This window comes from Motacilla alba, chromosome 9 (genome assembly GCF_015832195.1).
Source record: "Motacilla alba alba isolate MOTALB_02 chromosome 9, Motacilla_alba_V1.0_pri, whole genome shotgun sequence".
In the NCBI taxonomy this organism is placed as follows: Eukaryota; Metazoa; Chordata; class Aves; order Passeriformes; family Motacillidae; genus Motacilla; species Motacilla alba.
Window position 1 is genome coordinate 9,480,877 of NC_052024.1, and position 22,408 is coordinate 9,503,284.

Genomic DNA, 22,408 nt, shown 5'->3' on the forward strand with positions numbered 1-22,408 from the left:
TTAGGTGAGATAAAGAACAAATTCTGCTTTGCTCTTCTCTAGACACACTTATTTTCTTCACATCTTGAATGAGAGGTCAGACTTATTAATTAAAACTGTTATTTATCTTAATTGTACAGTAGTGAGAATTTGTAATAATGCCTCAAAATGTCTGCACACTGTGGGCAATATTCAAGGTTTGACCTAAAAGTAAATTTAAAATACCAACCATAACAGTTTCTACTGCAGCCATGAAGTGTTGGCTGATAAGCTTGCCTATCAGGAGTCAGATATTTAGGTGCAGATCCCTGCACCTTATATTGGGTTTTAATTTTATGATTTAAAGGAGGTCCAATAGACTTCCTCCACAATGACCATATTTCTGCTGTGCTACAAGGCAGAATGAGATTCTACTACAGACACATGCAAATGCCAGTCCTTACTGTTTCAAAAATTTTCCAGGACTAGATACCATTTTCTTTAATTTAATTAGAGCAATACAATTTCTCATTCAGAATTAACCTGATTTTTGTCAGCCTACATACAATATATTGTTCAAACTCTATCAGTGCCACCCAGTATTTTCAAGCTTTTCTTTTTCAGATGAGGAAAAGCAATTACTACCAGCTTGCCAAGCACAGGATCTCTAAGTATCATTTCATGAGCACTGAAGACCATGAGGTTCAGAACCTTGAAGCTAACTTCTTGCTTGCTCTTTTCTGCATCTTCAGTTTCATGCGTTGGAGAAGGATGTTGTATTAGAACTCTAACACTAAAATTTGCTCCATTTAGTTTGGATATAATGGTTCTAAGAACACCATAAGTTTGGGGGGCTAAAGTAGACCTCAGACCTTGTAGTAGCCATGAACACATGGATCAAGTGCTTCAGAACTCTATCTGTACTCATATTACTGAAACCCTTGTAAGTCTTGACAGAAATAGAAAAATTTGCTTCTGAATCAGGCAAAGATGTCTCTTATTTAAAAAAAGGCATTGAATATATAAAAATGTGAGTGCACACAAGCATACTTTTAAATGACCATCTTCAAAAGCTTAGAAAGTGTTTCTTATATTACATTTTCCAGTGGTTTGACTGCCACAAAGCCACCTCATATTACAAAAGGACACACACAACTGCACTACTGGCACATTAGACAGCATAATGCTCAGAGAATTAAACTGAGCTTGTTTATAAATTAACCATGGTTATAAGTCTTTGCATTAATCTAGTATTTGCTGCATTGCTACTGATTTGCTCAAGTGTGAATAAATCAAGACTCCTGCCCACGTGCCTGGAAGATTGACAAACCACAGACCACATGACAAAGCAAATTTAGAATTCCTTGTAGTGTTCAGCATCACAGTTCTACAGATGTTGACCCTGACTAGCTGAAAAGCTGATCAGCTGATCAAGCCTTTAACTATGGTTAACAAACCAGAGGCAGATGGGTGACAGTACAAGTGATACGAACATTCAAAATGCCCAGACACATGGAGCTAGCACCACTTGTTCCTTCCAGGAGATGCTAATCAATGCAAATCTATGCATTAGTTATAAGGTGTTTTAATTCCAATAATAAACATTGTGTGATTGATGAATTTTTCCCAGCTGTTGTATATATAGCTGTTTAATTAGAGCATGCTGGCAGAGGCTGTTAATCCTTCATTGAGTAGCTGACTCCATGGCATTGCACTTTCTGCAGGGCAGGGTGACAGTTGGTAGAGGGACTTGGGCGGCTGGTCAGGGGACTTGACATTTGGCAAAGGATCAAGGCATTAGATGACAAGCCAAATTCCCTCAGCTTCCTAAAAATACTAGCAGGCTGAGAAACCAAGGGCCTTAACTGCCAGTGCTACCGACTTTGATGGACACTGGACCTAAAAGCACAGGAGTGTCTACATCATGTTCCTGGTGCTCCCAGGGAAGAGGGGTGCCAGCCAACCATGAGTACCAGGAAGGAAACAAAACCAGCTGCCTTTGAAAACAGCCTAATCTGCCAAAAGCTCTGGCATTTACTTTATGTATTTGACCTCCTGAATCCATATGATTCCCTTGCTGGAATACTCCATCAGGGAAAGGGAATCCCTGGCTTAGGTATCATATGACATTAGCCTGACCACTTAGAGGTGGAGATTCCCAAATGGGTACAAAACAGGAGGAGCTCACGCTACTCCCTCACTGAAGCCTTTAAGGCCTGTCTCAAGGAATGACATCCAGAGGCCATCAGGGTGCTTATTTCCATCCACTCAGTGCAACACAAGTGGAAACAGAGCTGCCAGTTGTGAAAACAGTTCCTGTACCACACGTATCTGTCTGTGAAAAGCTGAGATTTCCAAAGTTACTCCACACATGCCAACAGTTTTTAGATGCTGTCAAGTTCAGTAATATACTGGTCACTTACAGATGAAAGCAACTATACTAACAATTCCCTGAGCCAACTAGATATTTAGAATACTGACTTAAAGAGTTCAAAAGCTTCCTATTCTAAACCTTGGTTTTGTTTCATAGGGGCTGTTGTAGATTAGACTCTTTACAGTACCAAGAGATTCAGAATTCAGTCATTAAACTGGGTCCCTGGAATCAGCCAAAATTCATGTCACAAACAAATGAAAACCCTTATTGTATTCCAGTTGCAGGGAAAAGTTACCTTGCCAGCAGCATAATCTTTTATACTGAATGACAAGTAGTACTGAATGCACAAATTCATCTATGTGCATTCGCATTCATGTTGAAAAGTTTATGAAAAATTAAAGTATATCTGTTTAAGAATAATTAATTTATTATTTTTAACTCCTGGGTACTTAAATTTGCCACTAAAAGTTTTTGATCTCAACTCACAAAACTCAATCTCAAATGCAAAATTCAAAAAATTCAAAAAGTTTTCTCCATTAGAAAAAAATTCTTATCCCTTTTTTCAACAGTAAACTTTTCAGCTCAATTAAAAACATTCATTATTTATATGTCATGCCAATATACAGGAAAAAATACCTGTTCTAAAGATCACCGTTTTGGTGAAAGAGTTTTAAGCCTAGTACCAGAACTACCCTCATGGGTTATGGTTCTCTGCATGTGGTATCTGCTTCTATACAATGAATTAAATGAAATATTAGTCTCATCAAATCGTTCCCCACCCAGGTACTTAGACATTTTGTCCAAGGTAGTACCATAGTCCCCTTATTTTAAAGGAAAGTAACAGATGAATGCAGACTACAGGGTTGCGAGAAGAGGCTTAGACTATCTCTTCTCCCTTGCCTTATCCTTAAATCTAAAACAAGACAAAAAAAATTTAATATTTGAGATTATTTTAAAGAAGGGGTTACTTCAAAAGGTCTTTTTATTGCTTAGCAGCTCAGCAGCCTAAAGGCAGCTAAAACAAGACTGCTCACTACTTAATTTCCCATTTATTTCTAAGAGAGTTGCAAAAGACAAAATTCATATCATAGGAAGAAAAATCACGAAATAGCCTGGCAAAACTTGCAAAAATCAGCAGTGCCAAGTCTTACACCATTCTATTCAGCAGCTCTGCTGGATGCTTTGCCTGTAGCAATTCAAATTTTGCAAGCAGTGACATGGAGCTTACCTTATCATTTGTCATAATACTTTTCTAAAATACAAATTATCAACTTCACAAGCTTAGGAAAGCTTTCCCTGCAGCTGTTACCTGGAGAACACTTTACTGAACTTACCAGAAAGTTGAGAAGAAAGACAAGACAATTTTATAACCAAAGAAGACATAGCAAAGCTTCCCCTGGTTTTAGCAATAGTAGGATTCTTACACAAATCCATTTAGCATTTCATACCTGAGTATGAGTGGTACATGAAAGCAGAGCCTGACCCTGTAAGCAGTTACTCCAGAAGTTTAAAATCTGCTTGGTATACTTTGTCTGCATACTTCATGCTCTCATTTATCTCAACAGCTAAGGAAAAAAAGGAAAATACAAGGAGAGAACAGAGAGCTGGAAGAAAAAAAAAAATAAAACCCCACAGAAGGAAAATGAAGGGGCTCACTTATTTGTTGGGAGTTGATCCGCTGGAGGCAGCAGCAACCAGTTTCCTTGGCATCAGGTATCCATTACAATACAAAGCTTAACAAAGGAAATCTGTGAGTAGTGTTGCACATGCCCCACAGTTTTTCCATTAAGATCACAGGCTTCTTGGAGTTCACTCTCCTGATTCCCATGTTGTCCTACTCATCATTTAATACACACCAGTATCTTCAGTCATAGTGCAAAACCATGAAGTTCCTCCTGTATAAACTAAGAGGTTATATAAACCTACAGATTTTCCTAAATTACTTAGTAGACACTATACCATATCTAAATTGAGCCTTAATACCAAAGAAATCATCAGTAAATATAAAACTAAAAATCTATACTAGATATACAATTCAAAACATAACACTTCCCACTACCTCTGCTGCTCTTCATCTCCTCCATAAACATAGGTTTTGAAACTCCCACAGTAAGTTAAAGGGTAATGATTATTCAGTAGATATTGAAACAAGATCTCCCATGTCCTCTCTTGCCATTTAAATCTGATCACCTCTCCAGAAACAATTTTTTTTTTGTCCGAACACCAAATTTTCTGCATAAACTAGTAAGTGGGTGAATGTAAAATTTTTCTAGTAATCATTGCTATAAGTGTCTTGATGTCATTTTTCCGGCTGAAGCAGCGTGTAACTTTTCAACAGTGCCAGCTCTCAAACAAGCCCCACTCCCCAGAGATCAAGTTACTTCTGTGTGCCACCAGCCCCAGGACAGCCTGGGGACCAGCACACCTTCCCACATCCCCCTCTTACTCCACTGGCCACTGCCCTGCACCTTCCCTGGGCTGGAGCCTTGAGCTGCAGAGACATCAGCCCTCACCAGGATAGAATTTCTCCTGCCAGTGAGGGCCATTTCATCACCCTGCTCCATAGCATAAGCCAGAATTGTGTTACTTGCCACGTACTGATCAAATGCACATCATTCCTCTTATCTCCTGATTTCATACCCTTACTACTCACCTAAGAGAAAGCTCATGTTGATGAAAAAATAGGAGAAAAGCCCAAGTGTACTATGTAACACCACAGAATGGCTAGGTCTTGACATCAGCTTCACAGATAAGGAGAGGAATAATCCATGCAGAAGTCACTCTCATGTTGTTTTAATTTTTTATGTCTATCAAGAAATAAAATCAAGGTCCTAATAGTTTAATCTTTAATGTAGTCAGACCTTTGCCTACCCAGTAGCTCTGTGTCCATTGAAATGTGAACTTTTTCCTCAAAAAAAAGCACAGGATTATGGCACTGCATAAAATTTGCAGAGAAGTTCAAGAAGAAAAAAAAAGCAAACAAGAACAAAAAAAACCACCCAAAACCAACAGAAAAAGCCACTCTTCTCACACATCTGTAACACACCCGGGACTGGAGGCCGAACTTTAGGAAGTCTTTGCACAGTAGCCATTGAAAAGCAGAGCTGAAGCCAGCTTTGGTGCTCTGAGCCAGCCTTTTTTCCTTTTTCTTCCTCTTTCTTAGCAGAATTATCCAGCTTTTGCTGTTTCCCAACACAGTTCACTATTTTTGTTAAGCAGGCTCAGATGACAGATGATGTTCATCCATCTCAGAGTCTGGACAGCCAGGTTTTCAGAGGAAATCCCATGGGACTATTAGGACAGCTGTTCCCTCAAGTATTCCCTTCTGTTTTCAGTTTCCTTCCCTGTTTCAGAGTCAGGCAGGAAATATCTCATAACAATCCCAAATTCTGAAGTCCCAAAGGAATGTAAAACAGCCTCTAAGGCAAATTTATTGACAATCTGATCTAAACACCCACAAATCCAGAAACACCCTAATAACATTTTTGAGGAAATGATTTTCAGACTTTAAGACAGATTTCTGTACCAGCATAAGATTTAGAAAAAAAGCCTTAATGAAAGCAATTACTTTTCAAATACCAAATGACAAAAATTCAAGGCCAAAACAAAAGCAGGAGTTGATCCATTGAGATTTAAGCACACCAAGACACCATGTGAAATCACAATTCAAATTTTTAAAACCTTGAGACTGACTCTAATCTTCAATGCTGGACAAAGAGGGTGAGAAAAATGGTTTTCAGTCCACTTGTGAAAGACTCCACACATTTCAAGTGACTTCCACATGCCCAATGCAGCCCTTCCTCCACCGGGCCAAGAACCTGCTCCAGTTACTATATTAGGTATCACTCTCCTGTCTATCAAAGACCTTTGGTGCTCTGACAAACAGTACTCAGCACACAGATAACCACTTTGGCCCTGGATGCCCTCTTATATTGTAGTTTAGAACAACCCTCTCTTCCCATGGACGTTGCTCAAAATTGCTGAGCTTTGTGACAAAAAACACCAGTAAACGTGCAAAGAAAAGCCACAGCAAAGAGACCATCAGCACATACATCTCAGTTCCTTTTGGTTCAGTGGAGTTGCTTCATACTTAAAACAGTGCTAATGAAAACTGAATTTATTGCACTAAAATTATTAAGTGGCCATTCCTATTATTCTCTATTTTCTCCAGAATAAAGTAGTATTATTTCTTTGAATTGTTTCTATACACAAGTGTTCTTTCCATAGCCAAAATATTGTTTCTCTAAGAAACCATTATAATTTTTGCTTAATTGAGTTTTTCAAACTCAGCTTCTAGCATTATCTAAAATTATATTTTTTAAAAAAGCTACTGGATTTTCTTGATGGAACAGAGAAGCATTCTGCTGAAAAGATGATGGCAGCATCTAAAGATGCCATAGTAAAAAGCAAAATAGGGAACACAGAAACAAAAAGTCAGCAAGAAAGAAAAAGGCAACAGTTACTTCTCACAATTCTCTATTATAGAAGCACCTCACTTCTAACCACTACCCAAGTAAGGATTCATGCTGCACAAACTGGCAAAGTTGACACTTACACATTCACCATGTTACAGAAAAACATTAACATACTGGCTTTCATGCACATACTGTCAAAGACTTCCAAAAAAGTGTACTTATCCTGCTGGAAGGAAGTGATAACTCAAAACCTAAAAATACAAATATATTTTATTTAATATAAGGAGTTGATGCAGGTTTATTAATAAGCAAGGGAGAAATAAGCAATCAGAACACTTACACAAACTCCTATGCTCACATGCCTGCATACAGCCTTTTTTAGCACCTTTCTTTTTCCATCACTTTCCCCCACCAGCCCCCACCTTGTTATATCTGGTCTCAACTGTATGCTTTCACCCATGCCATGTAAGATAGCAAGGCCACAAGCCAAATTCCACTCTCAGTTACACAGACTCAACCTTTAACGTCAGAAGATTCACACCAGTGTAAACCAATAATAGATTTTGGCTGCCCTTATACACCCAATTTTGGCAGGTGGATGGAACAGGATTGGAAAGTTGTATTTATTTACCTCAGGAAACTGGAATTCACATCCAGCTTAAAAGATATTTGAAAGAACTTTTATGGCCCAAAAAAGCTAATCTCTAACATAATTCCCCACAGCATAAAATCACTATGAAGGAGAGTTCTTGTACAATTTATTTTTATGCCCTTAATTCCTGTTTAGAAGAGGTCCAGGAACAAACAAGCAGGATGCTGCAGAGCAGAGGCAAGGTGTAATTGCAGCAAAGGCACAGGGGTAGGACTTGGAGCCAGCACTACTTATTGTCAGCCCAGCTGCTTGTGAAGGGTTGCCATTCCCCTGTGGCTTCTGAGAGCACTGAATTGCAGATACAATGGCAGGGAAAGGGAAGGGAGGTAAAAATAAAGTGCCCTTTGAGAATTTTTAATAAGCCTAACAAAGAAATCATGCAACTTGGGAAGATGTAAATCACTTCTGAGCTGAAAAGCTTGTTATTTATGCAATATAGACAGCTATTTCAAAATTGCCATGGAAGTCATTAGGAACACAGTTTTTAATTCAGCAATAAATGCAATATATGATGTATATAAATAAAATGTATAAAATTGGAGTGAAGACAGATTTTCAATGTCAACACACCATTAATTGCAAGTAACAGTCAAGCTCTATATTATCATTAGAAGGTGGGCTGCTTCTTCAAATTAGGACTCCTGGGAAAGGAAATAACGCATATTCAAAAAAGAAGCTGCTGGCCAGTGCACCCTAACGGGCTTAAGATCAGCCAAGGGAGGATCACTGCAGTGAGGCAGAGTTACAGCCGGAACATAACATTACTGCACCAAAGCAGATATTTAACTCTTGGTAGTCCTACAAAAAATGCATATGTTAGGCAGAAGAAGTAAGCCTGTCTTTCAGGGAACAAGCAGCAGAGCAGAGAAAGATACCTACAGGACAGCAACACAGTAGAGGTGGCTGAGAGAAATGTGTGGAATTAAGAGCACTTCAAAGCTTTGCTTTGAGATGCATTTGGCAGATATGTCATCCACAGAAGTTTAGTGTTGGGGCTCAAATAAAGAGCTAATTGGTGGTACTGGAATGGTAACTGTCACCCACTAAGCAGAGAAGAATTGAGATTCAATGTCCAAGTCAAAAGATTTCACATGGATTATGCAGATTCAATTCTACTGAGAAGGATAGTGTGAAGTTGTTTAAAGGAACTCCTATAAGACACCTCTAGCACTGGATAAGATCTGGAGGCAGATTTGCTTGGCAAGGTTTTGCACCAAGTCAAAGTCATTTAGTTCCTCATCATCCTGGCGCACTAAGAGCTGTTTCAACAAGTGATCACAATGGAGCTTTTGAGTTTACTTCCGTAATATTTAGGAAGCTCCCCTAGCTTCAAGCCACACAGCTTACTAGACCCAGGCAAACAAGAACATTTGACAGCAGAGCCAAGCCAAAGAGCTTAGCTGGGATCAACAAGCTGTTAGAGCTGACTATACACATTTGAAAAAAATATTACATAAAGTGATATGTATCTAAGGTCACTGTGGGAGCCAGGAAGCAGTGCCAAGACATTCTTGCAGGCTTCTCCCTTCCTTGGCTCGCCCTCATTCATGGACAGAGAGTCCAGCCCAAGCCAGGGCTCAGTGGAAGCTTCTGCTGGCTTTACCCACCTCTGACGACTGTCGGGTCATGTTGCAGAGTCACTTATATTTAGATGAACAGGTGGGCAGCCCCATTTCCAATTTAATCAAGTTAACGCTTTATATTTCTTCATGGTTTCCATATTCTAATTAGCTCACTGTTGCAAATTAGGGAATGGGCTACTCCAGTCTGTTAGAAGTTAAAAATGCTATTTCTCTACAAGTAAACATATTTCTTCTCTTTACAGGGAGAAGTTTTAGTGCACAAATTTGAAAGCCCATGACTTTTCTAACATCCCACATGGAGATTTAACAGTGAAAAATGCCCAAAAACCGTGTTAAAATTGACAGGAGAGATGAAAATTTAGCATTACTTTTAGAGAGAGAGTTTATGTGTTCATTTCATATTAACACTGCCACTTTCCTACTTCCTAGTGGGAATTCTATGGGATTATAAAATGTTCATAGAATGGTTTGGGTTGGAAGGGGACTCAAAGATCAGCTAGTTCCAAACTCCTTGCAAATGGAAGGGATACCTTGCACCAGACCAAGCTGTTCAAAGCCCCATCCAACCTGGCCTTGAACACTTCTAGGGATGGGACATCCACAGCTTCTCTAGGTAACTCGTGCCATTCTCTCTATCTTCACAGTAAAGGATTTCTAGCTAATTTCTAACTGAAATCTACCCTCTGTCAGCTTAAGCCCATTAGACCTTGTCCTGTCACTACATGGCCGTAAAAAAAGTCCCAGCTCTCTTGGGGTCACAAGACAACAGCAGCAGAATCCCCTCCCTTGATCAGCAGGTGACACTGCTTTTGATGAGGCCCCAGATGCTGTTGGCTTTCTGGCTTGCAAGGGCATATTGCCAGGTCATCTTGACTTTCTCATCAATCAACACCCTCAAGTTCTTCCCTCAGGGCTTCTCTCAATCCCTGCTCTACCCAGCCTCTGTACTTGGAACTGCCTCCACCCAGGTGCCAGACTTTGCCCTGGGTCCTTGTTGAGGAGGTTAGCACAGGAGGTTAGCACAGACCCACCACTCAAGCCTAAGTCTTTCTGGATGGAATCCCACCCTTCCAGTGTGTTGGGAAATTTGTGGTCAATTTTTAGAGGCAAATACACCATGTTCTACAATGGAGGTCTCGACAAAGCCTAGAGCCCTTTTTGGCCTCCCCACTCCCTGTATCTGGAGATATGCCCTGGATACTCTCCCCACAGCACAGGAAGAATCAGAGTAACATTCCTCAATATATTATGTCACCAGGCTGGCAGAGGCCCAGGACTCTCCACCCCCAGGCTGCCAGCATGACACCTTTCACTTGCAGAGCTCCCACAACCCACACATCTTTCATCTTTCTCAGAGGTCTGGAGAGAGACAGCACAGCCAGAGAGTGACAGACACTCATCTCACCTGACTGCACGACAGCAGACCCACTGGGCAGCTCTGTGCCTCTACCTTGGGCCAGGTCCTGGTTTCTGTTAGTGCAGTCCAGCCCTGGGGTATTTACCTCCAGATTATTATTGGAACAGATAAATAGAAAAATGAAACTAGATTAGCCTTTCAATTAAACCAGCAAGACATCCCAGTGTCTTCAGGAACACCAGTTATTTCTTTCTGTTCCTATAGAAAGCAGAATTAGCTTTCTGGTCTTGGGGATTTTTTGACACAATCTCAGATTCGCCTCAATAAGTCACAGGGTATCAAAGGTGTACATGCCCTGTGGGAACCCCAAAGTCTAACTGATGACTACTCGTATTTTCCCTCTGTTTCAAAAATCTAAAGAGATATGATCATCATAAAGTGTTGATAGAAAACCCCAAGTGACAGTCTCCATTTTCACTCATGTTTTATGATAATTTAAAATAACATAGTGATAGTAAATGTGTTCACAAAATGACATGATGAGCAGGCAACTCCTCCCATTGCCCTGATGACAGGTAGGGTTAATGTCAGCAGTGTAAAGGATAATTAATCTTCAGTCAGTGCAGCTGCTTCACATAATTTTATCCTAATAGTGAATATCGCATATCTTTGGCAAGTCAATTTAAAGGAGTAGAAACAGAATACTGCATTCAGATGTAGTTTACCATGATCACTTCCACCCTCATTGTAGTGAGTTCTCTAAACTCATGAATTTATAGATTTCTGGTGCTGTTTTGTTCCTATGAACATCTGAATAAATTTGTTAAACTTACTGTCTCTAGCGACAGGAGCCTCCTCTCTGGGCTTTGCAATAAAAGACATGGCCTTTGGAGCTCAGGGTAAAGAATCTAAGTTTTCATTTGAAGTCTTTGCAGGTCTTTTTAAAGCAACATCCATGTGGCATCCAGCTTGTTCATACAGTGAGAGACAGGACCATTATCAATCTCCTACTCTTGCTGGAATATAAAGATGGACAGTAAAATAGCCAGTGGAACTGATTTCTAGCATGCAAATGAACAATCTCTAACTGCGCCCACCATCCAGATGGAACTTTTCCCCTAAAGGCAAAGTTGTTTCTCTATAAACAGCTCCATGAGAGATAAAGGCAACTCATCCTCCATTTTTATCATACAGGCATATTGTTTAGGAGAAAATTGTAACACAAAAGGTAGAAACCTTGATAAAAGCCTTTGAGATGGAAAGCTCATAGACCATCCCCAGAGAAGCTGGAAGAAGCTGCAGGACATCCCTGATTGCTGCTGTTGCTGTTTTGCAGAAAGGCACACGAGACCCCCCCCAGATCCCATGTTCTCTGTGCCATTCACAGAGCATTGCATTCCACTTGGCAGCATATTTCTTTTCTGTTGTATAACTTTGCAAAATACTGTGGCTAAAATAAAAAGGAGAAAAATAAACCTTTAGGAAGGCAGCATACAAAAAAGTTCAGAAGGATCCAGAGGTGAGAAATATAAGGGAGGCAATCTAATGAGGGTTTAATCTGTGTAGCTCCAGTAGCTCTGCACAGACCTAGGGAAGTAGACAAGAAAGCAAGAAATTATCATCAAGGAGCCAGAAATAGAGCAACATGGAAAAGTGCACCAAATGCAAAAGTATCACCCACTGGGTGGCCTGTGTCCAACTTCATGGAAAGCAGCAATCAATCAGCTTTTGACAGCAGCGTTTAACGTTACTGAGCTAAGTGGCAGACTCCTAAGCAAAACGAGCTCACAGAGAAAGTGGCAAACTTCAACTTTGAAGACATTAATTAAGAACAAATCTGAGAATCATTTTCAGAGAGAAGGTTGTGTTCAAAGTTGCAGCTTTGGGCATTGCCACCACAGGATTTAACACCGAGCCCATGAAAAACAGTGCAGACTTTAACAAGTTTTTCCATAGGTATAAACAGGTGCTGATAGTTCCAGGTCCCAGAGCAGACATGAAACCATGCCTCCCTGTGTGAGATTACTTCCACAGTTGAATATGAGTACAGTCAACATGCTTGAAAATTCTGCCAAGTTATTCTGCCCAAATGTGAAGTTTTCACAGCCAAAGAGTACAAGATTAGCTAGCACCAGGGTACAGAAATGGCCTGACTGGCTCTGGAGTCTCACAAGTAGTTTAGCATGCAAGAATGGAGTAAAAACAAAAATAAAATTAAAAAATAAAAGTATTTGCAGATCTACATCTCCTGTTACTGAGAGTGGGAGGTAATGCAAACAAAAAGTTTGAACTAATGGAGAGAATTGCCAGATATACAAAAGGGAGACCAATTAAATGATTGGAGCAATGCTACTGCAAAATGCCAGACTCAGGAAACTGAAAAAGCTCTTAAGGAAATACCTGGGCATGTCATTTGGCCTTCTAGAAGCAATTCACAACAGTAGAAGCTGTTAAATACATCCAAGGGCACGTTAAGACAACAGACATTTTCCCCCTCCATTTTCCAGGACATTTAACAATTCAGATTTAATCTTGCAAGTCTCTGCTACAGCTAATATTCACAGGAATATTTTCTAAGCTAATTACTAAGACACAGGTATTGCCAGAGCTATCAATCTATCTTTTAGGGTATTTTTAAACACATACTAGGAGCCCATTTTGCTTCCTCAAAGTATTAATGATTTCCTGGTACAGAACATAGACTTTACATAGAAAAATTGCATTCTTTTATTAGAAATGCCATCTGATCATTTCTACAACATAAAACAAACCTAAGCAAACCTGTGTTCTAGAGCAATGAAATGGTCTAAGTTGGAAAAAGGGTCTACAAGTATCTGTACACAGAGGACTCAGACAGGAGCAGGTGAACCACCTTGACTTTCATCACTTTCCCAAGGCCAATATCACCAGGCCCTTCATACAGCTGGGGACTTGACCTGGTGTGACTGCACAAAGGAGCAGAAATTGTGAGAGGGGCATAAATATGAGTGAAGGATAAGGTTCCTTTTGCTCAAGTCTCATGGATAGTGTTCACCTAGATTGAGGTGTATCTTTTTTTGCCATGTGCAGATTAATCTGGAGGACCCCCAGAACAAGAGATTATAGGGAATTATGAAGACAGAGAAATGATGTAGATAAGCACAGTTACCATTATCCTTTTAAATATTATGAAATCTCATTTTTGAGGGGTTTATCAAATGTGAAGGTGCTTCTTCTGCAGGCACATTGTTGTACACTCTTGTTCAGAGTCACAGGAAATTTCTACAATCAGATTTCTCTGCTTCTCAGCCATGCTGGTACTCTGTTGGATACTGCTAATATTTAGATATCTCCCTTGACAGCAGTATTAGAGCACCTGGCAAACATTAATCACAGCACCCTGTGTAACTGTAAACACACCGCAGTAAGGAAATGAAGCAGAAGCAGCCCTCATCCAAACAGCAAATCTACACTGAAGTGGTAAATTGATCCACCTTATCTCAAATCTTCAGCCAGTTCTTAAACACTAAATTATACACCTAAGATCTTGCATGAATCATGGTATTTTTGAACTTTAATGAAAATAATTCCTTTGTTAACTTCACTCAACAAGGACACTTCACGGAGTTTTCATACATAGAGCAAATGGACTCTCAAAGAAAAACATGCAAAATGAAAATTATTTTTGCAAAATTGAAAGCATGACGTATTAGGAATTCTCTGAATAATGACAATATGCTACAGTTTCCCTCCCAACATACCCCACTTAAGTGAAATAAACATGAGAGCAAAAACTATCTGGCTATCAAGAAACAAAGTCAAATGTTTTTGTCCAAAACCACAAGAACTAGGATATTATGGAAGTTTCATTGATGAACAAAACAATGTTGATCAAACACTTTTGCTTTTCAATTTGATACTAGTAGAATACTTTTATCCAAAAAAAAAAAAAAAAGGCATTTCATAATGGTCAGATTTTGGCCCATACATCTAGGGCAGTAAAGAGACAGCCACTACCCAAAGTCATTCCAGAAGGAAGCAACATCTGCAGCAATTGAAATTTAGTTTTGCCTGCAGCAGAAAAAATAGGGACAGTACATACATTAAAAAACATGGTGATCATCAGTAATTAAGAAACCAAAGACAGTTCACAAAGTAGTTTATTTTAAAAACAGGAGAGACAAAGAAAGAAATAAAAGAAAGTTGAAGGAGGAACTGAAGTCTGTGCACAGTAGTCTGTGATCTCACAGAGGAAATACACTTGGCCAGACTTGCTGGAATGCACACAGAGTAACACTATTACTTGAAAACTGCATATGAGCTACCAGTGTCACCCTATTTGCAAAACAGAAGCCACAAAAAGATGAGAATTGCAGCTATAGTATAAACACTGCACTAGAGCTAGACAGATGTGTCTGGAGACTCAATAAAAAAATAATCTAATAAACAGCAGGGACAAAAATTCCAAGTATTTGTTACATTATTCCTTTGTTAGTAAGGATTCTAGACCAAACAAAACCCAGTATCACAAAGACAGCTGTAGAAAGATATCCCTGTCATGGACAGAACAGAATTCACCATGAACCTATGATAACCACATAAAATAAATCTTGAGGTCACTGACTGCAGAGGTTAGAAAGATATTTAGTCCTTTCTTTCTGCTGTTTGTGACAAAGGAAAACTCCTCACTGAGTTGTACCCCAGGTTTCCTACACCTGCTTTCCTACACAGGAAGCAAGAGGAGCACAATTTTTCAGCTTCTTCCTCTTCTGCCTAAACCAGAAAATATTGCAGATAGGGTTCCATCTTAGGCTCAAACTGAAGTTCAAAAGCTGTTTGACATTGATGTTGCCAGATCCAAACTACTTTCTGGTCTTTGTGGAAGTTCACAAACAATCTTTGCTCTTACTACTTACAGAGAAAACTTCAAGAACCAGGCTGCTGCCTCTAGGATAGGCTCTTTCCATTGTCTTGCTTAAAAGGTTGCTGGATCACCAAGGCAGATCTGGTTTAGCTCCATATTCAGAAAATATTTCCCAGCACATATCAGGAATCATTTAAGACCATTTCAGAGCACAAAGAAGAAAATAGGAGTGTCCACACACATGGAATAACTATATTTAACCTCATTTTGTGAAGGTGAAAACCTATGTGCCTAATTTAAACCTTTATTTCAGATTTAATAAATACACAGCAAGTCCAAGTGGGGAAAAATATCAAGATACACTCTCACTGTAATTAAAATTAGACTTTACCACTTCAAAATGCATCCTCTCAGATGCACATTTGCTTTAACGCTCATGTGAGAATCCTAGGGGACTTCTTGTTGTGGGCTTTTTAAACTAATATCATATGCAAATTTGGTTGATGAATAATATTAACTGACAAACAGCATACAAGATATTGAGAAACAAAATGGGTATTTAGAGTGAAAAAGTATCTGAACTTTGTAATGGGGCCTCAGCAGCTAAAGACCAAACCTTGCATATTCATGAAAGTAATTATTTCACAAGGCAAAAAAAGAAAAATCACCTGAACAGCACATTCCAAGGGGGATGGAAACACACTAATTAGTTTGTTGTGATGGACAGGGAACAACTATGGCCTTAGAAGTCATTTTTTCTTTCCCATCCTTTTAATAAGAGTTTAAAGCTCCAAACTCAAATGAGAAGAAATGCTACTTGACCACAAAAGGAGCACAATCATCACAAGCTGCCGAAAAACATGGAGAGAAAGGATCAAACCATTTCAGAGTTTCTTTTTAGCGCCCAGTGAATAGTGCCCACTGGGTGCCCATTAGAATATTCTGTGGTACTTGTGTGGAAGCCTTAGGTGCCCAGTAGGGATTGGAGTCACTATCAATTCATTACCTATGGGATGGTCATCAACTTGCAGAAAGTAGTGCTTGTTCTTGAAGCAATTACATTAGAGCAGATGAAAGAGTGGATATTCCCTTCTGAGAGAGATATTTTTAGTTCTATCCTATGATAAAATCAGTACCACAGGTAAAGGGTGGATTTGCAAATTACAAAGTTCTGGCAGCAGTTCAGATCATCTCCCTTATTCAGCAACACATTTATTCCTGGGGTTAACCTTTAGCATGCTCAACTGAATAGCAAAGACCTGCACAAGTGATAGAAAAAGTAAATGTAAGCATGCAGCAAGAGAAGCATTGCTACTGCACAGATTACTTTCAAATTCCTGGCTTAGTCTAAGATTTTAAATCAAAGTTCCCTGAATATAACCTGCAAAGTTATCCAGGAAAATTCTGAAGTTAATTTATTGGAGGAAAGGATTCTTAGCAATATGAGAGTATAAAATTTTCAATGAATGCTCATACATTCATATGGGCATACTTAAATGCAATCAGGTACTAGAAACAGTTCTTTGGAAAAGCAGGTGACTGTATTTCAGAAATGCTGCAAGCTTGATGCATTAAGAGAAGAACTAAAGGAATATTAGAACTGACCATAAAGCCCTCTACACTATAATATTTTTCACAAATATCCAGTTAACTTTTTGACTCATTTATAAAGGGATGTCAGTGAATGGGTCTATTATCCCTTGGAGTAAGATGAGATGCATGAAGTCTTTGAAAGAGGCACAAGTAAGAGAACCTCTTATATCTGTTTTAAAAGCACTGGAATAAAAGTTTTGTTCAGACCCCTTTAGAGACAACAAAAAAATCCATCCATCCAACTCCACTAACACTTCCTGGCTGCGCAGCTTATAGGATAGGAACACAGATTACAGAGCTCCATGTTTTGTCCACTTATAACCACCTGTTAAACCAGCAGTTACACTTCCTCCCTTGAACTGTTTTTATAATAGCTCTCTGCCAGGTGATGTTAAAATTGTGATACTGAGTTAAGAAAAGTGTAAGGAAGCCCTGATGCTTCCATTGTAAGCCACTAAACAACCGCCAAAATCCAATGAAGTTTTAAAACAAAACATCCACACTGAAGTGCTACCCTGAAGTACATCTGAAGATGCATCCCATAGGTCTCGTAAGATAAATCTTTCCAGAGTTCTAGGCAGCTGCAGGCATGCCAAAACAAAAGCCCTGCCAAGGCTGCAAAATGACTGTTTGAGTATTTTAGTCTAGTGCTGAACACGTGCTAAGATAACCTCCACAACCTATTCACTAACACACTTCTAGGCTCGTAGCTTGATAATTCAAGCCTGAATCTCCTTCCAAACAACCATTTAGAAGATACACTTTGTTTAAAACTGGAGTTCAACTGGAAGAAGATGGCAGGATTAAGCTGTAAACCTCAAGGCCACAGCTGGTATGCTATTCTCCTCAAAAATGAGCAATACCTATGTTCATTATTCCAGTACAGCTCATGTAAATATTGGGGTTTAGCCTCTAAGGGTAGAATGACAGCATGTTTGTCCTGTAAACAGCCATGAATGCCTGTGATATTACATAACCTGCAGGACAAAATCTCACCAAGGTAAATGTTTGTACAAAGTGGTTAAGTAAAACCATGTTGGATGACAATTTTTGTGTAATAACAGGAATTAATAGAGGAAATCATGCACACTGAGATTCAGTTGTTTTGGGAAACTGCATCAGAACTGATCAAAGTTCTCTCTTTTGTGGAAGTTTGTCACAAATAAAGCAAGAAAAATGTCGTTTATGCATTGTAGAAATAATAAATTTAAATTCTCATTTCTGTAAAAATAAATTCTTCATGATAGAAGAGATTTTATCCAAGTGTTTGTTCAATGCTTTTGCTAAGTGCAGTAGAATATATGAGGTATTTACTAAATGGCCTCTTTTTATTTATTCCATGCCTATATTTAAAAAGAAATTAAATCCCTGGAACAAATGCTAGGACCCATCAGGTAAACAATCAACACTGAACACATCAGCAAGACACTGGAAAGAGCAGCATAAAGCTGCTCCATACTAGTTCCATTGCAAGATGCCTACAAGCAAGACAATGGGGTATGATGAACCAAAGTGTAATACCATTTTGTTATTCTGCCTTTCTTTGATGATTAACAGAATAGTTTTACAGTTAGTGTAACAGTTAGCTGGTTTTACAAAAGTAAAAAATAAAATCAAGGCACAGTTTTCCATAACATTTTATTTACCTACTTTTGACATAATTAATTATTTACCTCTGATGTAAAGTAAAAAACTGTTTCTCTTTTAAACCAGGCTACAGATCAGGTGTTACATAAACAATTCCAAAAGTAACTCCTCTGAAACTACAGCATTCATTTATCTTTTCCTCTGGTGCCTACATACTGACAGATGGAATGACATGTTTTGGGTCAGGGGGCTTTTCCACCAAGCAGAACAAGTCAATTTACATTCTCATCAAGACCTAACAGTCTGTGTTTGAGTTTCCTTTATTATACTGGTAAAGTATCCTACTTTAAAAAATACTAATTTACCCTGTGAAAAGTAAATACTTGAACTTTATCACACCTTTCTTCATAAGGCTCTAGGCCGGACTGTCCTAACCAGAAAACTCCTTGATTTACTTAATCAAGAGCACAGCTGGTTTGATGTTGCATAAACTCCCACCTAGATACTTAGTGAGAAAACTCACTCACATCAGGTACCAAATTCACCCTTCACTCGTGCTCATGTAATGCCCCAGACAAGGGGAATGCTCTTTTCTGTGGGCTCTGGAATTATCCATGCTGGATGACAAAGGGAATAAGCAACTATGGGAAATTAAAGATGCAAAAATAGGACACGCAACAAGTTCAGCTTAAAAAAAATGACCCCTAAACTTGCATGGAAAAAACACAAGTTAGAATATAGAAAACATTTTCTTAGTAAATAAAAAATTCTATGAGGTGGCAAACCTAAAAGTTATAAAGCAAGCCTTGAAAGAGTGAAATGGGGGCAGAGAATTAGCTGGCCATTGTTTCAGGAAACCTTCATGTCACCAACAGGATTTCATTAATATTTGAGGGGAGAGGGCCATTGAAACACATGGAGAGTTGCAGGAGTGTCAGGGCACAGAAGAAGTGAATCTCACTCAACAAGCAGTATACATTTCTATGCACATCCAACACTGTACTATCAAAGATACACTTATCCTATAAAACACTCATCAAATTAAAAAGAAGTGGCCTAAAAAGGAGTGAAGATTGTTGTAAGGAAATTAAAGAAAAATCTAAATTGATAAATGGCTGACCTACCTCTAGAGGCTACAGGTGGCATGAGTTATTAATTTATTGTGGGCTTCTACTATAGCATTTAAAACTGGTGTTCCTACAGAGAACTCACAGGTATTCCTACACCAATTAGAATGCTCAATCTCCTGCTTATCTATCATAGAAAAATATCAGATTCACAATAAATAACCTGCAGCAAAGATTTTTAAAAAGTATTAAAACCAGTTGGGTAGAGGAATTAAGCCAATCATAATTTAGAAGTAAAAAGATCTCTCAAAAGACATTCTGACCTGTAGGAAACAACCCACAGGCTAACATGCTACGCTCAGGGGCACACAGTTTTGAGAAGCTGCATGCTAAAAGCATATCAACTAATGGAAGATTTTGTTTTGGTTTAGGGTTTTTTTCTCCTCTAGTGAAATATTGTAAGTAGGAATTCTCAAATACTTGGCAAGGTCATCAGATGATCACAGTGAAAGTATTTAAGATAACATTGAAGAAGGAGAAAATGATAGCCTTTTCATTAGTGCTTACTAGAGAGGCCACTGGGGGATTTTTGTATCAGAAATAAGATTAAAGTTCTGCCTGACACCACTGTTACCATTTCAAACCCTAAATAATCTGCTCAAAATCACTGACTACGTCAGAGACAGCTTTTGTATCTACTAAAAACATGATTGCAGCCAAAGGAGCTGTTTAGGTGCCAGATGTGAAAGCTACCAGACACACTAAATAATTTAGCTTCTTTTCAACTTTTTGTTGCCCCAGACATGCCAGTATAGCTACTTATATTTACTTCTTAAAGACTTAATTATCACTTCAGTCAAGAATTACAAAGATAAAGTTTGGTTCTGTTTTAGCATTGGAACCTGTGGGAATTTTCTCATTTCAAAACAACCAGACCAATCCAAGGGGTCTTGCCTAGGTACAGAGGTTTGAAGAGAGCAGCAAGTCCAGCAGAATTCAGAAGTGAATCTGGCCAACACAGTTTTTCAGGCTGGCAAGTTGATGAGCAGAGTAGCCTGAAAAACCAACACCACCCAAACACGGGTCAATTCTTCCAGTCTTAATACAATCCATACATCCCATGGCAGATAGGATGTGTAGACTTGTGAATTCTTTCCCCCACCACCCCTCATCCCAAGCCACTGACACCTGTATGTGCTTCAGTCTTCACAGGCAGTGACAAACTGTGCCAAACCTCCCCACGGCTTCTGAAGAGCAGCCATACAGTCACTGCCCAGCATGAAAACACAAGTCTCTAAAAATCAAAACTGGGAAGATACAAGTACAGGCAAAACCAAAAGCGAGCCCAGAGCAATATAAGAAAACACAACATATCTAAGTCAACCAATATGATTTATGTTGTTACCCAGAGCAGCAGCAGCACAAGATCCTCACTCCACAAAGCAAGAGCCTAATGGTCATTGAACAATCTGACTTCACCCCATGTATCACAATTACAGCAACACCTGTGGTAAATTACTCAAACCCACAGTGTTCAATAACCCTTAACACCTTTCATATTTTGTTATTTTTAATGCACAGGGGCAAAGGGGAAGGGTAACAAACTTTTTTTTTCAAGAAAATTTGCCTAGAGACAGTTGCTCCAAGTTTCCTGGCTTTCCCTACAGAAAGTGATTTTCCTTCCATCTGTCAGATGTTTATATCCTTGTTGCATTCTAATCATTGAATTATTTACAGCGGCAAGATTAGTTGTGTAGGGGCCAGATCTCATTTGCTAGACCAGCTAGGCTAGGCGGGCAGTATTTGAGAGAGGGCTCTGTTCTTTCCCCACATTGCCAAGATTATAGTTCAAGGACACTCCAAAAAACCTGTTATTTCACCACTATTACCAAAATTTCAGATGTTACATGAATTTTATAGTTTTGCTTGAGCGATGTCAGTTCTACACAGAACAGAGAAAGTGGAACCTAGAGATGGTTGCAGCCCATAACTCTGCCATTGCTACCAGATGACTGTGGCTTTATAAGGAAGATGTAGCAACCCAGTTTGTTGCGCAGCTTCATGTTCTTCCTTGTCTAATACCAAATGTTCATTAGAAGGAGCAGCCTAGTTGTATTAATTTTGAAGCTCATCTTCAACAACTTATCTCTCCTATAAAACAGTCATGACTGATGGAAGCAGTGAGATGGAGGAAACAGCAAAAGCAGAACATACTAAACCAACTGGGTAGATCCACCCATTCTCTTCATTTTAACCAACTCTGCATTGTCTTCCAGCTGTCAGATCCATAACTTTAAGTAAAAACAAAACTGCTTTTTCTGCTGTTCATAATGCTATATTCATAAGAATTCATGTCCAGAAACAAAACTCATCTGACACCACCACAGAGTTTCCCTGCTTTGAGCCAGGTACAGCCAGCATTCAGCAATCCCTGACTGGATTGTTGTCCCTGTGCAGGCTGCTGGCTGACAAAGGTAACTCACAGTATAAACAAAGTTCCTGAACCCTTGCAGGCCACTCCAACCTGGCTTTTGTTCCTCATGTCTGTAGCAAAAACTCAGTAGCACACATTTCACACTTCCATAAAGTCATGTGTGAATGAGAAAATGCACTTGCGAGAACTTTCAGAGATTGTTCTATCATATTTTCATCTAAAAATTTGAGGAGCAAATCTATAGTGCAGTTTGTTATTTGGAAAGAAAATTCATATATGAAATTCTCATAGGACAGTCCTTCAATATTAAGTGAATGCAAAAGCAAATACCATTATGTAAATATTTAATGAAACAGGAACCATGAACACTGAAAATAAAAGGATACAAAAGCCACTGTTTTTAAGGAACATGCATGTTTTGTTCTGATTATGTTATGAGCTATCCCTGTCTCCAAGGTTCTTTCACCCTCCAGCCAAGCTCCTCACCTGTCCCCACATGCCTATTGCTCATTGCTTTGTCTCCTTTCACCTTCAAGCTTCTTGCA

At 39.1% G+C, this 22,408-nt stretch overlaps 1 long non-coding RNA gene across 1 annotated transcript in view; it reads right to left on the reverse strand.

Moving 5' to 3' along the window:
- LOC119704363 overlaps positions 1 to 7,134 on the reverse strand; it is a 105,112-nt gene extending 97,978 nt beyond the window's left edge. Inside the window, exon 1 of the long non-coding RNA XR_005257946.1 lies at positions 7,088 to 7,134. This is a non-coding gene — a long non-coding RNA (uncharacterized LOC119704363). The remainder of the gene's footprint in view (positions 1 to 7,087) is intronic.
- Between the last annotated feature and the right edge of the window lie 15,274 nt (positions 7,135 to 22,408).